General features: G+C 40.1%; 1 protein-coding gene and 1 pseudogene across 2 annotated transcripts in view; both read left to right on the forward strand.

Moving 5' to 3' along the window:
• Nucleotides 1–20,510, forward strand: part of LOC119544340 (cytochrome P450 20A1) — a 122,501-nt gene that overhangs the window by 21,718 nt on the left and 80,273 nt on the right. The window lies entirely within an intron of this gene.
• Nucleotides 14,957–16,220, forward strand: LOC119544341 (annotated as a pseudogene).

The following is a 20,510-nucleotide window of genomic DNA, read 5'->3' on the forward strand; positions in this document are numbered from 1 at the left end:
CTGAATCCTTATTTTATTGCCTTTTTTTTTCACCTTTTTGGTCAAAAAGGTATTCTCAACCCCTTGATTTAGGGTCATGCACATTCCTGGAATCCTTATCCCATCTTGCCAGGGACTCATTCACCGGGGTGGGGGTGGGGAACCCTGTCCCACATCAGGGGGGGGATGATGAATTTATTTGCCGAGTTGGGCTTAGGGAGAGAAAGTCCACATTTGAGCAACAAAAGAGATTCTCCGGAGGTGACTTTTAAGCATAATTATAGGTGGACTTAGCCTCCCCCTTACAACCATAAGTTTCATAAGAGCAAACCTCAAGATTGAGACCTTGACTTATAAACTAGGGGGTCCCTAAGTTCACATAGCATATGTTATGTTCATGATAATCCATCTATATCTCATATTATCATCATTTAGCTATACAGCCCTCATCACTCTCCATTTTAAACTATTCTCTTGACCCAAACCCCTTATAGCTCTTTCAGCCCTTAATTATTTGTCCCTAGTAGTTGTGTGATACTAGTAAGGTATCATACAAATACTATTCATTATAGTCCCTAGTATGCAATAGGTAGATTTTTCCCATACACCATTCTGTTGTCAACTCTGTACTAGTGTCATACCTTAGAAATATATCATGCAAACACCTATCTATAGTTATAGTGCTGATCTGTGGTATATATGCCTTTAAACAACCCCTTTCAATCCTATTCACTTTCAATACAGCTCTGATACTTTTAATGGGATTATAACAAACAATCATCACCCCTGTCCATTCCCATACCTTTGAATTCACCATCATTAACATGTTTGAACATATTAGATTATCATTCCGCCTTCACTAGCTTCTGTCTGTCACTACGTCCCCATTATTCTACATTATAAGACATTGATTTTACATTGTTCAGGGAGTTCACAGTATTGGTAACATACAGTATCTCTCCTTTTTTTTTTTCTGACTTATTTTACACAGCATTATATTTTCAAGGTTTATCTGTGTTGCTGTATGTTTCAGGACCTTTTTCTTTCTTACTGCTGCATGGTATTCCATCCTGTGTACGTACCACATTTTGTTTATCCACTCATCTCTTGAAGGACACTTGGACTGTTTCCATCTCTTGGCAATGGTGAACAGTGCTGCTGTGAATGTTGGTGTACAAATGTCTTTTTGTGTCACTGCTTTCAAATCTTCTGGGTATATACTGAGAAGTGGAATTGCTGGATCATAGGGTAATTCGATATCTGGTTTTCTGAGGAACTGCCAAACTGTCTTCCACAGAGGCTGTAACATTATACATTCCCAGCAGCAATGAATAAGCATTCCAATTTCTCCACATCCTTTCTAGTATTTTTTGTTTCCTCTTTATTTAATGGCAGCCATTCTTATTGGTGTGAGATGGTATCTCGTGGTTTTGATTTGCATTTCCCTAATAGCTAGTGAGGATGAACATTTTTCCTTGTGTTCTTTTAGCCATTTGTATTTCATCTTTGGAAAAATGCCTTTGCATATCTTTTGCCCATTTTATTATTGGGCTGTTTGTACTATTGTTGTTGAGTCCCCACCAGTTTACTGTAGGGGACCCTCTATGGCTGGTCACACCTTATAACCGTGGACCTGGGCGTCCTTGGGCTCCTTTCTAGTTTCTTTCACAGAGGAGAAGCCCACTCGCCTTACCCCCTCTACCATCTTCTCAGCATTTGCTTTTTGAAATATTAAATAGTCATGACTAATATTTTTTTGTAATACTCAGCAAGTAGGTTGTAAAAATAATACTGAATTCCAGAATAAAGGGGAAAAACTGTCCTTAATAGAAATAAATTATGTCCTTGTTTTAGTTTCATTGGCTGCTCAAGCAAATACCATGCAGTGGATTGGTTTATGCAGTGGGAATTTATCAGCTCATGGTTTTGAGACTGAAAGAGCATCCAAGTCACGGTGTCATCAAGGTCATTTTCTGGGACTGGCTGCCTGTGATCCTTGGTTCTTCTGTCATCTGTCAGTGCACATGGCAACCTCTCCTGGCTGCTGTTGTCCTTTGGGTTCCATTGAATTTCAGCTTCTTGTTTCCCCTGACTTTCTCTCATCTGTCTGATTTTCATTCTGCTTATAAAGGACTCCAGTAATAGGATTAAGACTCATCCTGATTGAGGTGGGCCACACCTTAGCTGAAGAAACCTCATCAAAAGGTCCTACTTACAGTGGGTTCACACTCACAGTAATTTATTATGTTTAAGAACATGTTTTTCTGGGTTGCATACAGCTCCAAACCATCACTGTCCTTATTAGAGGCAAGTTAAACAAGGCTAATAAGCACTAAAATGCTAATAAAATGAATATGATTAGAAGCCAGGCTAATCTAGTCTAAGACTGATTTATTGTTTGCTTTTTCTAGATGCACATATGGAGTTTATTGATTATTGTCTATATTTATCAGTCTCAACCTAAGATTAATTTATTTCGTTCCAGTCCTACTTAGGTCATTTATTCTGTATTTTAAGTCTCTGAGATGTTATTCCTTATTTTATTCAAATATTAAAAACCTGCTGAAAAGTCAATATGACGTGTCTTAGGCAAAAATAATAGGGACTGTTTGTTAACACCTTTGTTGAATATTATAATTTTTCTCATTAAATATGGCTTTATTTTTGTTTTATGATAAAAAATACATTTTTTATTACACATTCACATATTCAAGAATATTAAAATAAGAGTTGAAAAATTATTCTAAATTCCATTTTTCAGAATAAGACCACTCTTTGTGTACCTGGGTGAAATTTCTTCAAATTTTAGTGAAGTCATTTTGTTTTAACTTTTGATTTTTAAATAATTTTCAACTTACAGGACAGTTGCAAAAATAATAACAAACCTCATACAGAGAACTCCAGATTCTCAGATCCATCAATTTTAATTTTAATATATTATCACCTTTTCCTGTACTCCCTCCCTTCCTTCCTTCCATCTGAGAGTAGGCTGCGCATATCATGCTACTTGAACTCATAATCCATGTGCATTCCCTACAAACAAGTATATTCTCTTACGTAGTCACCTTAAGTGCTGTTATCAAGGTGAAGAAATTTAACATTGATATAGACCTTACATTCTATACTTCAGTTTTTTTTTTCAATTTTTCTTATGTTCTAACAATGTCCTGTTGAACCTTTTCTCCTCCCTTCTTGGATCCCCTCCGCTATTGTGTGTTACATTTAATTATCATGTCTTTAGTTTCTCTTTCTGTTTTTTTTCAACTGTGGAAATATATATGTGTATAAATATACATAGACAAACAAATCTTCCCATCCCAACCTCTCCCAGACATACCATTCAGTAGAACTAATCACATTCACAGTGTTGCTGTACCCTCACCACCATTCATTACTAGAACTCTCCCTTCACCCAAAACAGAAAACCTACACTCATTTTGCATTAACTCCATTTTCCAGTTTGCTAGAGCTGCCATTATGCAAAATACAAGAAATGGATTGGCTTTTATAAAGGGGATTCATTAGGTTACTAATTTATAGTTCTAAGGCTATAAAAGTGTCCAGACTAAGTCATCAACGGAGGATACCTTTAGTGAAGAATGGTCCATGGCATCTGGAACACCTCTGTTAGCTCGGAAGCACGTGGCTGGTGTATGCTGGTCCTTTGCTTTTGGGTTGAGTTTCAAAATGGCTTTCTCCAAAATGTCTCTGGGCTTCTATCTCTCTTAGCTTCTCTCATCTTTCTGCTTGGTTCTCCTTGGGCATTTCTCTCTTAAGCGTCTAAGGGTCCTCTCTTAGCTTTTCTGGGGCAAATTCTGGGCTTCATTTCTTTGCATCTCCAAATGCCCCTCTGTCTGCTTCTCGTAGTGTCTCTAAGCATTTTGGTCTGTCTAAGCTATTAGCTTCTCTGGGGGGCAAGCTCTGGATTACATATCTTAGTTTCCCTCCAAAATGTCTCTCTCAGCTTCTCTGAGCTACTTGCTTCTGTGAGTTCTTTTAAAGGACTCCAGTGATCTAATTAAGACCCATCTAGAATGAGCGAGGTCACATCTCCATGGAAATAATTTTATCAAAGGTCTCATTCACAGTTGGGTGAGTCACATCTCCATGGAAACACTCAAAGAGTTCCACCCAACAAGATTTGATTAAAAGATCATGGCTCTTCTGGGGTCCATAACAGTTTCAATCTGGCACAGTCTCCATTGCCTGTGTCTCCCATCCCTAGTAACCTGTACTCTCTTTCTCTATGAGTTTGCATATTTTCAGTTATTTTCTTTGTGGGTTACCATAGGACTTAAATTTAACATCCTAAATCTGTAACACTCACCTGCTTTGATACCAACTAACTTCAGTAATATACACACACACTATATTCCTATGCTGTTCCATCCCTCAACCTTTTTATAGTTCTTGTCAAAAGCTATATATTTCTGCATTGTGTGAGTCCCAAACCACTGATTTATTACTAAATTTCATGCATCTGCCTTTTAGATTCCATAGGAAGTAAAAACTGAAGTTACAAACCAAAAATACAATAGTGCCGGCATATATATTTTCTGTGGTGTTACCTTTACCAGAGATCTTTACTTTTTCATCTGGCTTCGATCTATTGTCTATTGTCCTTTCCTTTCAACCTGCAAAACTCTCTCTAGCATCTATTATAGGGCTGGTCCAGTGGTGACAGACTCCCTTAGCTTTTGTTTTTGTGGGAATGTCTTAATCTCTCTAATTTTTGAAAGAAAACTTGGCCATATATAAAATCCTTAATTGGTAATTTTTTGCTCTCTGCAGTTTAAATGTCATCCCACTACCTGCTTTCCTTCATGGTTTCCAATAAGAAATTGATACTTTATCTTATTGATGAGCTGCTGTTTAAGTGACATGTTTGCGGCTTTCAGAATATCCTCTTTATCTTTGCTGTTTGATGATATTATATGTCACGGCATGGGCCTATTTGGCTTTATCCTGGTTGTAGTTCGTTCTGCATCTTAGATGTGTATATTCATGTCCTTGATTAAATTTGGGACGTTTTCAACCATTTTTCCTTTGAATACTCTCTCTGCTCCTTTTGCTCTTTCTTCTCCTTCTGGAATATCCTGCAATGTGTATATTGATATGCCTGATGGTAACACAGATTTCCTCAGGCTCTGATCACTTTTCTTCATTCTTTCCTCTTTCTACTTACTCCTCAGACTTGATGATGTCAATTGTCTTTTCTTCAAGATCACTGATTCTTTCTTTTGCCACTTGGCATCTGCTGTTGAACCCCTTAGGGAGTTTTAAATTTCTGTTTCCGTAGTCTTTAGCTCTGTCTGTTTCTTTTTCATTATTTCCATCTCTCTATTGATACTCCCTTTGTCTTTATGTATCTTTTTCCTGATTCCCTTTAGTTCTTTGTTGATGTTTTCCTTTAGCATTTTAGGCATATATAATACCAATTTTTAAACGTCTTTGTCTAGTATGTCCTTGTTCTGGTTCTCTTTATTGATGATTTCTAATTCTTTAATCTTTTAATTTGCCTGGGTCATCACTTCTTGTTTCTTTATATTTTTTGTGACTTTTTGTTGAAATCTGGACATTTTGATATTTTAATGTATTATTTCTGGATTTTAGACTCTGAGTCACCTGTTCCTTATTCTTCTTTCCAGGTAGTATTATAGTACTGTTTTCATTGATTGCCAGAAGCTAACAATAAAAAAAAGAAAAGGGGATTAAAGGAAACAGGGTTTGCATATTCTGGTTGACCAAGATTGCAGTGTAAGACCCTCCAGGATGCTGAGCCTACACAAAATCATTGAACAACTAGCAAAAACTAGCAGAGCTATTTTCAAAACTTTGGAAAACAGTTATAAAAAGTTGCAGTCAAGGAGGCAGGGCAAGATGGCGGACTGGTGAGCTGTATGTTTTAGTTACTCCTCCAGGAAAGTAGGTAGAAAGCCAGGAACTGTGTGGACTGGACAACACAGACCAATCTGACTTTGGGCATACTTCATACAACACTCATGAAAATGTGGAACTGCTGAGATCAGCGAAAGCTGTAAGTTTTTGTGGCCAGGGGACCCGCACCCCACCCTGCCAGGCTCAGTCCCGTGGGAGGAGGGGCGGTCAGCTCCGGGAAGGAGAAGGGAGAACTGCAGTGGCAGCCCTTATCAGAAACTCATTTCTACTGATCCAAACTCCAACCATAGATAGACTGAGACCAGACACCAGAGAATCTGAGAGCAGCCAGCCCAGCAGAGAGGAGACAGGCATAGGAAAAAAAAAAAAAAACAGCACGAAAAACTCCAAAATAAAAGCGGAGGATTTTTGGAGTTCTGGTGAACATAGAAAGGGAAAGGGCAGAGCTCAGGCCCTGAGGCTCATATGCAAATCCCGAAGAAAAGCTGATTTCTCTGCCCTGTGGACCTTTCCTTAATGGCCCTAATTGCTTTGTCTCTTAGCATTTCAGTAACCCATTAGATCTGTGAGGAGGGGCCTTTTTTTTTTTTTTTTTTTTAATCCTCTTTTCTTTTTCTAAACAATTACTCTAAGAAGCCCAATAAAGAAAGCTTCAAAGACTTGCAATTTGGGCAGGTCAAGACAAGAGCAGAACTAAGAGAGCTCTGAGACAAAAGGCAATAATCCAGTGGCTGAGAAAATTCACTGAACACCACAACTTCCCAAGAAAAGGGGGGTGTCCGCTCACAGCCATCATCCTGGTGGACAGGAAACACTCCTGCCCATCGCCAGCCCCATAGCCCAGAACTGTCCCAGACAACCCAGTGTAACAGAAGTGCTTCAAATAACAGGCACACACCACAAAACTGGGCGTGGACATTAGCCTTCCCTGCAACCTCAGTTGATTGTCCCAGAGTTGGGAAGGTGGAGCAGTGTGAATTAAGAAAGCCCCATTCAGCCATCATTTCAGCAGACTGGGAGCCTCCCTACACAGCCCAGCAGCCGAGAACCGCCCTGGGGGGGCGGCACTCACCTGTGACATAGCACAGTCATCCCTCAACAGAGGACCAGGGGGTGCACGGCCTGGAAGAGGGACCCACTTGCAAGTCTCAGGAGCCATACGCCAATACCAAGGACTTGTGGGTCAGTGGCAGAGACAAACTGTGGCAGGACTGAATGAAGGATTAGACTATTGGAGCAGCTTTAAAACTCCAGGATCACCAGGGATGTTTGATTGTTAGAGCCACCCCTCCTCCCTGACTGCCCAGAAACACGCCCCATATACAGAACGGGCAACACCAACTACACACGCAAGCTTGGTACACCAATTGGACCCCACAAGACTCACTCCCCCACTCACCACAAAGCAAAGCAGGGGAGAACTGGCTTGTGGAGAACAGGTGGCTCATGGACGCCACCTGCTGGTTAGTTAGAGAAAGTGTACTCCACGAAGCTGTAGATCTCATAAATTAGAGACAAGGACTTCAATTGGTCTACAAATCCTAAGAGAACCCTACCAAGTTAAGCAAATGCTAAGAGACCATAAACAACAGAAAATTATAAAGTATATGAAAAAACCAGACAATATGGATAACCCAAGCCCAAGCACCCAAATCAAAAGATCAGAAGAGACACAGCACATAGATCAGCTACTCAAAGAACTAAAGATGAACAATGAGACCATAGTACGGGATACAAAGGATATGAAGAAGACCCTAGAAGAGCATAAAGTAGACATTGCAAGACTAAATAAAAAAATGGATGATCTTATGGAAATTAAAGAAACTGTTGACCAAATTAAAAAGATTCTGGACACTCATAGTACAAGACTAGAGGAAGTTGAAAAACGAATTAGTGACCTGGAAGATGACAGAATGGAAGATGAAAGCATAAAAGAAAGAATCGGGGAAAAAATTGAAAAAATTGAAACGGACCTCAGGGATATGATAAATAATATAAAATGTCCGAATATAAGACTCATTGGTGTTCCAGAAGGGGAAGAAAAGGGTAAAGGTCTAGGGAGAGTATTCAAAGAAATTGTTGGGGAAAACTTCCCAAATCTTCTAAACACCATAAATACACAAATCATAAATGCTCAGCGAACTCCAAATAGAATAAATCCAAATAAACCCACTCCGAGACATATTCTGATCACACTGTCAAACACGGAAGAGAAGGAGCAAGTTCTGGAAGCAGCAAGAGAAAGGCAATTCACCACGTACAAAGGAAACAGCATAAGACTAAGTAGTGACTACTCAGCAGCCACCATGGAGGCGAGAAGGCAGTGGCACGATATATTTAAAATTCTGAGTGAGAAAAATTTCCAACCAAGAATACTTTATCCAGCAAAGCTCTCCTTCAAATTTGAGGGAGATCTTAAATTTTCACAGACAAACAAATGCTGAGAGAATTTGCTAACAAGATACCTGCCCTAGTTGAGATACTAAAGGGAGCCCTACAGACAGAGAAACAAAGAAAGGACAGAGAGACTTGGAGAAAGGTTCAGTACTAAAGAGATTCGGTATGGGTACAATAAAGGATATTAATAGAGAGGGGGGAAAATATATATGACAAACATAAACCAAAGGATAAGATGGCTGATTCAAGAAATGCCTTCACGGTTATAACGTTGAATGTAAATGGATTAAACTCCCCAATTAAAAGATATAGATTCGCAGAATGGATCAAAAAAAAATGAACCATCAATATTTTGCTTACAAGAGACTCATCTTAGACACAGGGACACAAAGAAATTGAAAGTGAAAGGATGGAAAAAAATATTTCATACAAGCTACAGCCAAAAGAAAGCAGGTGTAGCAATATTAATCTCAGATAAAATAGACTTTAAAAGCAGGGATGTTTTGAGAGACAAAGAAGGCCACTACATACTAATAAAAGGGGCAATTCAACAAGAAGAAATAACAATCGTAAATGTCTATGCACCCAATCAAGGTGCCACAAAATACATGAGAGAAACACTGGCAAAACTAAAGGAAGCAATTGATGTTTCCACAATAATTGTGGGAGACTTCAACACATCACTCTCTCCTATAGATAGATCAACCAGACAGAAGACCAATAAGGAAACTGAAAACCTAAACAATCTGGTAAATGAATTAGATTTAACAGACATATACAAGACATTACATCCCAAATCACCAGGATACACATACTTTTGTAGTGCTCACGGAACTTTCTCCAGAATAGATCATATGCTGGGACATAAAACAAGCCTCAATAAATTAAAAAAGATTGAAATTATTCAAAGCACATTCTCTGACCACAATGGAATACAATTAGAAGTCAATAACCATCAGAGACTTAGAAAATTCACAAATACCTGGAGGTTAAACAACACACTCCTAAACAGTCAGTGGGTTAAAGAAGAAATAGCAAGAGAAATTGCTAAATATATAGAGACGAATGAAAATGAGAACACAACATACCACAACCTATGGGTTGCAGCAAAAGCAGTACTGAGGGGGAAATTTATAGCACTAAATGCATATATTAAAAAGGAAGAAAGAGCCAAAATCAAAGAACTAATGGATCAACTGAAGAAGCTAGAAAATGAACAGCAAACCAATCCTAAACCAAGTAGAAGAAAAGAAATAACAAGGATTAAAGCAGAAATAAATGACGTAGAGAACAAAAAAAAACAATAGAGAGGATAAATATCACCAAAAGTTGGTTCTTTGAGAAGATCAACAAGATTGACAAGCCCCTAGCTAGACTGACAAAATCAAAAAGAGAGAAGACCCATATAAACAAAATAATGAATGAAAAAGGTGACATAACTGCAGATCCTGAAGAAATTTAAAAAATTACAAGAGGATACTATGAACAACTGTATGGCAACAAACTGGATAATGTAGAGGAAATGGACAATTTCCTGGAAACATATGAACAACCTAGACTGACCAGAGAAGAAATAGAAGATCTCAACCAACCCATCACAAGCAAAGAGATCCAATCAGTCATCAAAAATCTTCCCACAAATAAATGCCCAGGGCCAGATGGCTTCACAGGGGAATTCTACCAAACTTTCCAGAAAGAACTGACACTAATCTTAATCAAACTCTTTCAAAACATTGAAGAAAACAGAACACTACCTAACTCATTTTATGAAGCTAACATCAATCTAATACCAAAACCAGGCAAAGATGCTACAAAAAAGGAAAACTACTGGCCAATCTCCCTAATGAATATAGATGCAAAAATCCTCAACAAAATACTTGCAAATCGAATCCAAAGACACATTAAAAAAATCATACACCATGACCAAGTGGGGTTCATTCCAGGCATGCAAGGATGGTTCAACATAAGAAAATCAATCAATGTATTACAACACATTAACAAGTCAAAAGGGAAAAATCAAATGATCATCTCAATAGATGCTGAAAAAGCATTTCACAAAATCCAACATCCCTTTTTGATAAAAACACTTCAAAAGGTAGGAATTGAAGGAAACTTCCTCAACATGATAAAGAGCATATATGAAAAACCCACAGCCAGCATAGTACTCAATGGCGAGAGACTGAAAGCCTTCCCTCTAAGATCAGGAACAAGACAAGGATGCCCGCTATCACCACTGTTATTCAACATTGTGCTGGAAGTGCTAGCCAGGGCAATCCGGCAAGACAAAGAAATAAAAGGCATCCAAATTGGAAAAGAAGAAGTAAAACTGTCATTGTTTGCAGATGATATGATCTTATATCTGAAAAACCCTGAGAAATCGACGATACAGCTACTAGAGCTAATAAACAAATTTAGCAAAGTAGCGGGATACAAGATTAATGCACATAAGTTAGTAATGTTTCTATATGCTAGAAATGAACAGACTGAAGAGACACTCAAGAAAAAGATACCATTTTCAATAGCAACTAAAAAATCAAGTACCTAGGAATAAACCAAATATGTAAAAGACCTATACAAAGAAAACTACATAACTCTACTAAAAGAAATAGAAGGGGACCTTAAAAGATGGAAAAATATTCCATGTTCATGGATAGGAAGGCTAAATGTCATTAAGATGTCAGTTCTACTTAAACTCATCTACAGATTCAATGCAATCCCAATCAAAATTCCAACAACCTACTTTGCAGACTTGGAAAAGCTAGTTTTCAAATTTATTTGGAGAGGGAAGATGCCTCGAATTGCTAAAGACACTCTAAAAAAGAAAAACTAAGTGGGAGGACTTAACACTCCCTGAGTTTGAAGCTTATTGTAAAGCCACAGTTGTCAAACAGCATGGTACTGGCACAAAGATAGTCATATAGATCAATGGAATCTAATTGAGAATTTGGAGATAGATCCTCAGATCTATGGCCGACTTATCTTTGATAAGGCCCCCAAAGTCACTGAACTGAGTCATAATGGTCTTTTCAACAAATGGGGCTGGGAGAGTTGGATATCCATATCCAAAAGAATGAAAGAGGACCTCTATCTCACACCCTACACAAAAATTAACTCAAAATGGACGAAAGATCTCAATATAAAAGACAGTACCATAAAACTCCTAGAAGATAATGTAGGAAAACATCTTCAAGACCTTGTATTAGGCGGCCACTTCTTAGACTTTACACCCAAAGCACAAGCAACAAAAGAGAAAATAGATAAATGGGAACTCCTCAAGCTTAGAAGTTTCTGCACCTCAAAGGAATTTCTCAAAAAGGTAAAGAGGCAGCCAACTCAATGGGAACAAATTTTTGGAAACCATGTATCTGACAAAAGACTGATATCTTGCATATATAAAGAAATCCTACAACTTAATGACAATAGTACAGGCAGCCCAGTTATAAAATGGGCAAAAGATATGAAAAGACAGTTCTCTGAAGAGGAAATACAAATGGCCAAGAAACACATGAAAAAATGTTCAGCTTCACTAGCTATTAGAGAGATGCAAATTAAGACCACAATGAGATACCATCTAACACCGATTAGAATGGCTGCCATTAAACAAACAGGAAACTACAAATGCTGGAGGGGATGTGGAGAAATTGGAACTCTCATTCGTTGTTGGTGGGACTGTATAATGGTTCAGCCACTCTGGAATTCAGTCTGGCAGTTCCTTAGAAAACTAGATATAGAGTTACCCTTCGATCCAGCGATTGCACTTCTCGGTATATACCCGGAAGATCGGAAAGCAGTGACACGAACAGATATCTGCATGCCAATGTTCATAGCAGCATTAGTCACAATTGTTGAGAGATGGAAACAACCCAAATGTCCTTCAACAGATGAGTGGATAAATAAAATGTGGTATACACACACGATGGAATACTACACGGCAGTAAGAAGGAACGATCTCGTGAAACGTATAACAACATGGATGAACCTTGAAGACATAATGCTGAGAGAAATAAGCCAGGCACAAAAAGAGAAATATTATATGCTACCACTAATGTGAACTTTGAAAAATGTAGAACAAATGGTTTATAATGTAGAATGTAGGGGAACTAGCAATAGAGAGCAATTAAGGAAGGGGGAACAATAATCAAAGAACAGATAAGCTATTTAACGTTCTGGGGATGCCCAGGAATGACTATGGTCTGTTAATTTCTGATGGATATAGTAGGAACAGGTTTACAGAAATGTTGCTATATTAGGTAACTTTCTTGGGGTAAAGTAGGAACATGTTGGAAGTAAAGCAGTTAGGTTAGGTTAGTTGTCTTTTTCTTGCTCCCTTATTATGGTCTCTTTGAAATGTTCTTTTATTGTATGTTTTTGTTTGTTTGTTTGTTTTTCATACAGTTGATTAAAAAAAAAAAAAAGGAAAAAAATATTTAGAGCCCCCTTGAGGAGCCTGTGGAGAATGCATGGGTATTGGCCTACCCCACCTCGATGGTTGCTAACATGACCACAGACATAGGGGACTGGTGGTTTGATGGGCTGAGCCCTCTACCATAGGTTTTACCCTTGGGAAGACGGTTGCTGCAAAGGAGAGGCTAGGCCTCCCTATAATTGTGCCTAAGAGCCTTCTCCCTAATGCCTCTTTGTTGCTCAGATGTGGCCCTCTCTCTCTAGCTAAGCCAACTTGAAAGGTGAAATCACTGCCCTCCCCCCTACGTGGAATCAGACACCCAGGGGAGTGAATCTCCCTGGCAACGTGGAATATGACTCCCGGGGAGGAGTGTAGACCTGGCATCATGGGACGGAGAACATCTTCTGGACCAAAAGGAGGATGTGAAAGGAAATGAAATAAGCTTCAGTAGCAGAGAGATTCCAAAAGGAGCCGAGAGGTCACTCTGGTGGGCACTCTTACGCACAATTTAGACAACCCTTTTTAGGTTCTAAAGAATTGGGGTAGCTGGTGGTGGATACCTGAAACTATCAAACTACAACCCAGAACGCATGAATCTCAAAGACAATTGTATAAAAATTTAGCTTATGAGGAGTGGCAATGGGATTGGGAAAGCCATAAGGACCACACTCCACTTTGTCTAGTTTATGGATGGATGAGTAGAAAAATAGGGGAAGGAAACAAACAAACAAACAGACAAAGGTACCCAGTGTTCTTTTTTACTTCAATTGCTCTTTTTCACTTTAATTATTATTCTTGTTATTTTTGTGTGTGTGCTAATGAAGGTGTCAGGGATTGATTTAGGTGATGAATGTACAACTATGTAATGGTACTGTGAACAATCAAATGTACAATTTGTTTTGTATGACTGCATGGTATGTGAATATATCTCAATAAAATGAAGATAAAAAAAAAAAAAAGTTGCAGTCACTTGGAGAGTACCAAATCAAGATAATGCTGCTTTAAAAGCAGTAGGAAAAGCTCATGGCACCATTGCTGGCCACTCCCCCATACCCTCCACAGTGCAGTGTGGAGCCAGGCTGTGGGTCCCTGGCCCGGTTCTGGTGGGAGTACAGTAACCCCTAAGTGCATACTGCGGTGCCTATATGGTGGTGCCAGTCTGTTGGATCATAGCCTGAAAGACTGAACTAAAAACTCATCTTGGGTTTGCCCTCCCAGAATTTGTCCTGCATTTGAAAGCAGCCTGCAGAGAGCTAAAACAGGGTAAGAAATGACTAAGTCAAAGAGGCCTGGGACAATGGATTACCTGTTTTAAGTCATACAGTAGAGCTACCAGGAAGGGGAGAGATATTTCACAGGGAGTTGAGGGGGCATTCAAATACTCAAATACCTGTAAATGCAAGAATCCTAACACCATGAAAAAGCAAAAACTCAGGATATGACACAGGCTCAGAAAAGAGAGAGGACCATGCACTCCACATTTACCTTGGGATAGTCTGGATGGGGGGCTAAGTTCTGAAGGAAAATACCAGCCAACACAAAGGCAATTTGGAAAGACTGAATAATGCTTTTTTGCATTGGTTTATTTGCTTTTATTGGCTCCTTGGCACCCAAGGAAATCTCTTTAATATCGCTAGCTATATACAAACTTAAGGAACAGTTAACTCAGGGTCTACATCCTAGAATTAACACTTGAAAATATTAAAATGTACATTCAAAAAAACAGGAAATGATGGTGCATCCAAAGTAACAGGATAATAATCCAGAAACCATTGATGAAGAAGACCAGACTTTGGACATAGTGGGTATTGCAGTTTGCTAATGCTGCTGTTAAGCAAAATACCAGAAATGGATTGGCTTTTATAAAGGGGGTTTGTTTGGTTACAAAGTTACAGTCTTAAGGCCATAAATTGTCCAAGGTAAGCCCTCAACAATAGGGTACCTTCACTGAAGGATGGCCATTGGCATCCAGAAAACCTCTGTTAGCTCGGAAGGCACGGGGTTGGCATCTGCTTGCTCCCATGTTGTGTTTCAAAATGGCGTTCTCCAAAGTGTTGTTCTTGGGGAATTTTGTCCTCTCTTGGCTGCAGCTCCTCTTCAAAATGCTACTCTCAGTTGCTCTGAGTTCCTTCTGTCTGTGAACTCTTTATTTGGCTCCAATGACACAATTCAGACCTACCCTGAATGGGTGGGGTAACACCTCCATGGAAATTTTCTAGTCAAAGGCCTTGCCCGCAGTTGATTGAGTCACATCTCCATGGAAACTCAATCAATAGGTTCCAACCTAATCAACACTAATATGTCTGCCCCCACAAGATTGCATTAAAGAATATGGAGTTTTGGAGGACATAATACATCCAAACCAGCACACAGGGTAAAGACTTTAAAAAGAGAACCAAACAGGACCGCTGGAATTGGAGACCACAATAACTGAAATGAAAATTTCCCAAGAGGATTTCAGTGGCATATTGTAGTTGACAGAATAAAGAATCCATGAACTGAAAGACAACTCATTTGAAATGATTCATGCTGACTACCTGGGCGCCCCTCCGCCACCACCACCCCCTCCCAGGGCATGGTTGGGCCTTTTCTGCAGCCTCTGACCGCTGCCATCACGTTCCGTGTAGCAGCGCTTTGCGCAAGTGCACCTGCATTACCCGCCAGGCTATGGGTGACTGGCAAGCTGAGCTGGCCATCCATGGCCAGTCACAAGGACCTCATGAAGATGGTGTGCCCGCCCTACTCAGTCGGCGCTCTTTGCCATGTCCATCCAGAGTGCACTCGAGTGCAGGCTCACTCTCAGCCACATCTACCAGTTCGTGGCAGACAGCTTTCCCTTCTATCAGCGCAGCAAGGCCAGCTGACTGAACTCCCATCTGCCACAACCTGTTGCTCAACGACTGCTTCAAGAAGGTGCCCTGCAATGACAACCCAGGGAAAGGCAGTTACTGGACCCTGGATCCAAACTGCAATAAAATGTTTGATTGTGGGAACTTCTGCAGGAAGAAAAAATGCTGCTCGGAGGCCATCGGCAGCTCCATGGTGGCCAAAGGAACATCTAAGTCAGAAGAAGAGCTCTCCTCAGGATTAGGGGCTGTGATGAGTGTGAACCAAAAGGAGTTAGCCCCATCTCTTTGCTGAGGTCTCCCCAGTCCCCAGAGCCTTCTGTGGGCACCAAGAGTCCTGCCTCGTTGCTGGGAAGAGCCGTGCTCACCTCCACCCCTTTGCCTCCACTCCTTCTTCAGCAGCCTTAGCACCTAAAGTTCCAGCAGAAGCAGGAGCCTCTCACGAGCCCTCCCTGGCAGCTGCCACCTGGAAGTGCGGAGGTTCCAGCTGCCCTCCAGCAGCATGTTCCCCTGCCAGCTCTGGCTCACAGGCCTCTCCAGACAGACATGTTGCAGCTGAATGATGACAGTGGCAGTAGAGACAGCCAGAGTTCTTCCTATTACAGTCCTTACCCTGCCAGCCCTGTCTACAACTTCAGCATGGTCAGCAGCCTCACCTATTCCCAAGGGACTTCTGAGGTCTAGGGTGACACTTCTCAGACTTCCCTGCTGGAGAGCTGGAGAGCTCCTTAAAATGCAGGTTCCAGTTCAGTAGGTCTGGGGTAGGGCTGAGGGTTTTCTATTAAGTCCTCTTGACCACACTTGGAGTGGCAAGGGTATGGATAACTTCTTTCTACAGCCCAGCAGGGTATCTCTGGGTAAAGGGCCTCCTTAGACATTCATTTCATTCTATCCTGGGACAGCAGTCCTACACCCTGTAAGGGCGGGGACCACATTTATTTCCTTCATCTCTGCATAGGAGGTTGCAAGCACACGTGCACAGGGGCTGGCTCATCACCGTGAACCAATGAAGTTGTTGAATAGGAAAAATAACAGCAATTTCAATGGCAAGTGAAGCAGTTGGGAGTGGTTGGAATTGAGTAGCTGATTTCTGCTGTGGGTAGCAGGTTATCTCCTGCTCGGCAGCATTCTGATTTTTCTAGAAAAGCCAGAACCTTTGACTTTTTAATTCTTTGCCTCTATTTGAAGTTTTTAAAACACAGTACTAGAAACACCACCAATCCTTGAGCTGTATCCAGCTCATGAACCACCTCTGCTTATACACAAAAGCGTCTGGTATGTAATAGCAGGCATCTAATAGCAATGAAGTGTCAATGTCATCCTAGCCTTGTGGGCCAGGCACCTTATATGTATTCTCTCATTTAATCCTCATGACAGCCTTAGCAGACAGATGTTATGATGACCCCTCATTCTCCAGAGGAGGAAAGTGAACCTCTGAGATGTTTGGTAGCTTGCCTAAGGCTACACAGGTAGTAAATTGTGGGATCTGATCAAATCCAGGCAGTCTGACTCCAGAGCAGGTGCTCGTAACCTCTACAGTCTAGTTTCTAAAAAAAAGCCAACTTCCAAAGACAAACATAAATGTGCAGGGGGCAGGAATGGAACTAGATCTCATTTGACCAAAGAATGAAATTAAAATGATTTGAGAGATTTCTGTGAGCAGCAAATGTGTACACCATCTCTGCTTTATTCCTGCTGCCTATTGCAAGGTCTAGGGTGATTGTTGTTCTGGTTTATGGCAGCCTGGTGTCCTGTCTCTTTTAGCATGGGTCCTGGATTTTTCAGTTTTTAACAAAATATTATTAGAATTGTATAAAATACAGTTTTTGAATGGCATTTTTATAGTTTTTAATACAATAAAAGCATTTGCAGTCAAAATTTAAAAATATATGTATAATTTATTTTTAGCACTGTCAACACTCAGAAGCGTCTTCCATCTTAATGATTTTTGTAGTCACCCTCCCAGTACCCAGCAGAATTCCTGTTACATGGCGAACATGCAGCCACTATTTGTTGAATAAAGGAATTTATTCACAACGTGTCCATTAAAATGTGGGCAGTTGTTGAATTTTTTGGAACTGCATTCCGTTACGATGAAGATAATGTTTTTGAATTGCCTTTGTGTCATGTTTTGGGTCTTTGATGTGAGTATTACTGGTTTTTAATTTTTTTAGAAAAAGGGGCATAGACTAAAAAATTTAGACTTTCCATGTGTCATTTTCTGAGACATTACTTTAAAAATTCTTTTTTTATTCAGAAATATATATATAGAAAAGATCATTATAAAACAGCTTCAATGAGGTATAAATTACATCAGCATTACTTTTAAAAAAAATCACACAGAAGGAAAACCAAAGGGACTACCTACCCCTACACTATACAAAAAACCCTTTCTATGAATATTATTGTATGTGATCAGTTGTATGGACTACTATAAATATTGTTTCTAACATAATGCTATATTTGTAAGTTAATTTGTAATGTGAACTGGGGCAGAGTTCCTTTTTTTCCTAGAAAAGTACACCGCATGCTACAAATCATGTGAAATAAACTTTGTAAGTGGTGCGGAAAATAAAAGAAATGATTAAGGCTGACGAGAACAAATAAAAAAGAATTTAAGAAAGAGCATAAAAGACCTGTGAGACAACATAAACGTACACATTATGGGAGTCTCAGGAGATGAAGAAAGAGAGAAGGGGCAGAAGTAATATTCAAAGTCATAATGGCAGAGTATTTCCTCAATTTAACAAAAGAAATTAACATGCACATTAAAGAACACACAAAAAAAACCTAAACAGGGTAATCTCAAAGAAAAATATGGCCAGACACTTAGTAGCCAAACTGTTGAATGCCCTGGGCAAGGAGAGAATTCTGAACTCTGCAAGAGAAAAGCAAGGTGTTATGTACAAGGGGAGTCCCAGTAAGATTAAGTTCTGATTTCTTGTCAGAAACCACAGAAGCAAGAAGGCAGTAGTACGAAATATTTAAAGTACTGAAAGAAAACAATTGCCAACCGAGAATTTTATGTCTGGTGAGCTTGTCTTTCAAAAATTATGGAAAGCTTAAGGCATTTCCAGATAGACCAAAGCTAATTAAGTGAGTTTGGCATCACTAGACCTGCCTTACAGGCAATGCTAAAAGGAGTTCTTGGAACTGAAATGAAAGGACACAGGACAAGGAATGAAAGTTGCATAAAGAAATAAAGATTTTTGTTCTGGTTTGCTAGAGCTGCCATTATGCAGCATATATTAATGGATTGGCTTTTATAAAGGTCAGTGGTCAGTGGCATCTGGAACACCTCTGTTAGCTGGGAAGATGTGGCTGGCATCTGTGCTTCTCCAGGGCGAACTGTGGGTTTCATCTCTTAGCATCTCCAAACATCCTTCTGTCCACAGCTCCGAGCATCTCTATGCATCTCTGTCAGCTCTGGCTCTTCTTAAAGGACTCCAGTGATATAATTAAGACCCAACCCGAATAGGCAGGGCTGCACCTCCCTGGAAATATCTAATCAAGATGTTTCACCTGCAGTTGGGTGAGTCACATGTCCATGGAAACAACCTAATCCAAAATATCCCACAAGATTGGATTAAAACATGGCTTTTGGGGGGATGTAATATATCCAAACTGGCACAGTGAGTATTCTCCTTTAGGGTTTTTCCATACGATCAGTTTAGAGAAATACTCTAAGCCAAAGCAAAGCATAGGGGCCTCCCTGTTCGTTTTTGGGCATGTGTCTTATCTTCAGCATGTGCATATGGCCTCAGAAATTCCTGTTTACAGGGTTTGAATACCCCCTCTTCCTCAGGGAATAGTTTGCTTGTGGTCCTGGGCACTGTACTATATTTTTTATAGCCAGCAATCCTGTGCCCTAGGTAGAAGAATTGACTATTGACTGCTCTCCCATAATGTTCTATAAGAGAGTTCTGTGAACTGTCTGCTACTCAAAGGCCAAGTCCTTGGCTAGTGAGTCCTTTAGGCCACCAGCAGACGGGGCAGACATACTTGCTCATAGTATGTTCACAGGTGTCACTCTGCTTTCTGAGGAACTGGGATCAGGAATCTAAACTGGGAGTGATACTGGACAAGTCTATGAGGTGTGGGGGGAGGGGCCAGCCAAGTTGCCAGTTTAAGTAGCCTTATTCTTTTTTTTTTTTTTTTTTTTATTTTAAACTCAGTTCCACTGAAACTTACTCACACACCACACAGTCATCCACGGTACACAATCAACTGCTCACAGCACGATCACACAGCTGTGCATTCATCACCACAATCCACCTCCGAACACCTTCCCTACACCAGAAAGAACCAGAACAAGAATAAAAAATAAAAGTAAAAAAAAACACCCATACCATCCCCCCCACCCCACCCCACCTGTCATCTATGCTTCATCCCCATTTTTCCACTCATCCATCCACACACTAGACAAAGGAAGTGCAAGCTACAAGTCCCCCATAATCACACCGCCACCCCCTGTAATCCACATTATCGTACAATCGTCCTCAGCAGTCCAGACCACTGAAGTAGCCTTATTCTTGATTCAGCAGTCACCATGGTACTGTAGTCCTTTAACTGGTTTTCATAGTTTTGATAAAAATGTTTCTTCCACTGCTTGCTGGTTGTTCAAAGCTTCTGTTGGGGGACAGAGTACTGACATGTCTCATACCACCATTTTCATTTGGGACCTACTGCTTTTAAGTAGGCTTCTTCTTGATTCCACATTTGCCTTACTTTTCCTGTTCTTTAAATGGTTTCTGAAGCTTTGAGAGAGACATTTCTGTCAGTTTTTACTGGTTCTGTGGCGGTGGTGGGGGCAGGGGGTGGGGCAGCAGAACCCTGGAGCTTCTCATTTAGCCATCTTGTTCTGAAGAATGATCTTTTGACTCAGTTCTTTATTGTACATGTTTTTTTTCATGTTGATGAAGCTGCATTTTTTTTAAAATGCAATTTTATTGAGATATATTCACATACCATACATACTATCTGAA

This window comes from Choloepus didactylus, chromosome 9, assembly GCF_015220235.1.
Source record: "Choloepus didactylus isolate mChoDid1 chromosome 9, mChoDid1.pri, whole genome shotgun sequence".
Lineage (NCBI taxonomy): Eukaryota > Metazoa > Chordata > Mammalia > Pilosa > Megalonychidae > Choloepus > Choloepus didactylus.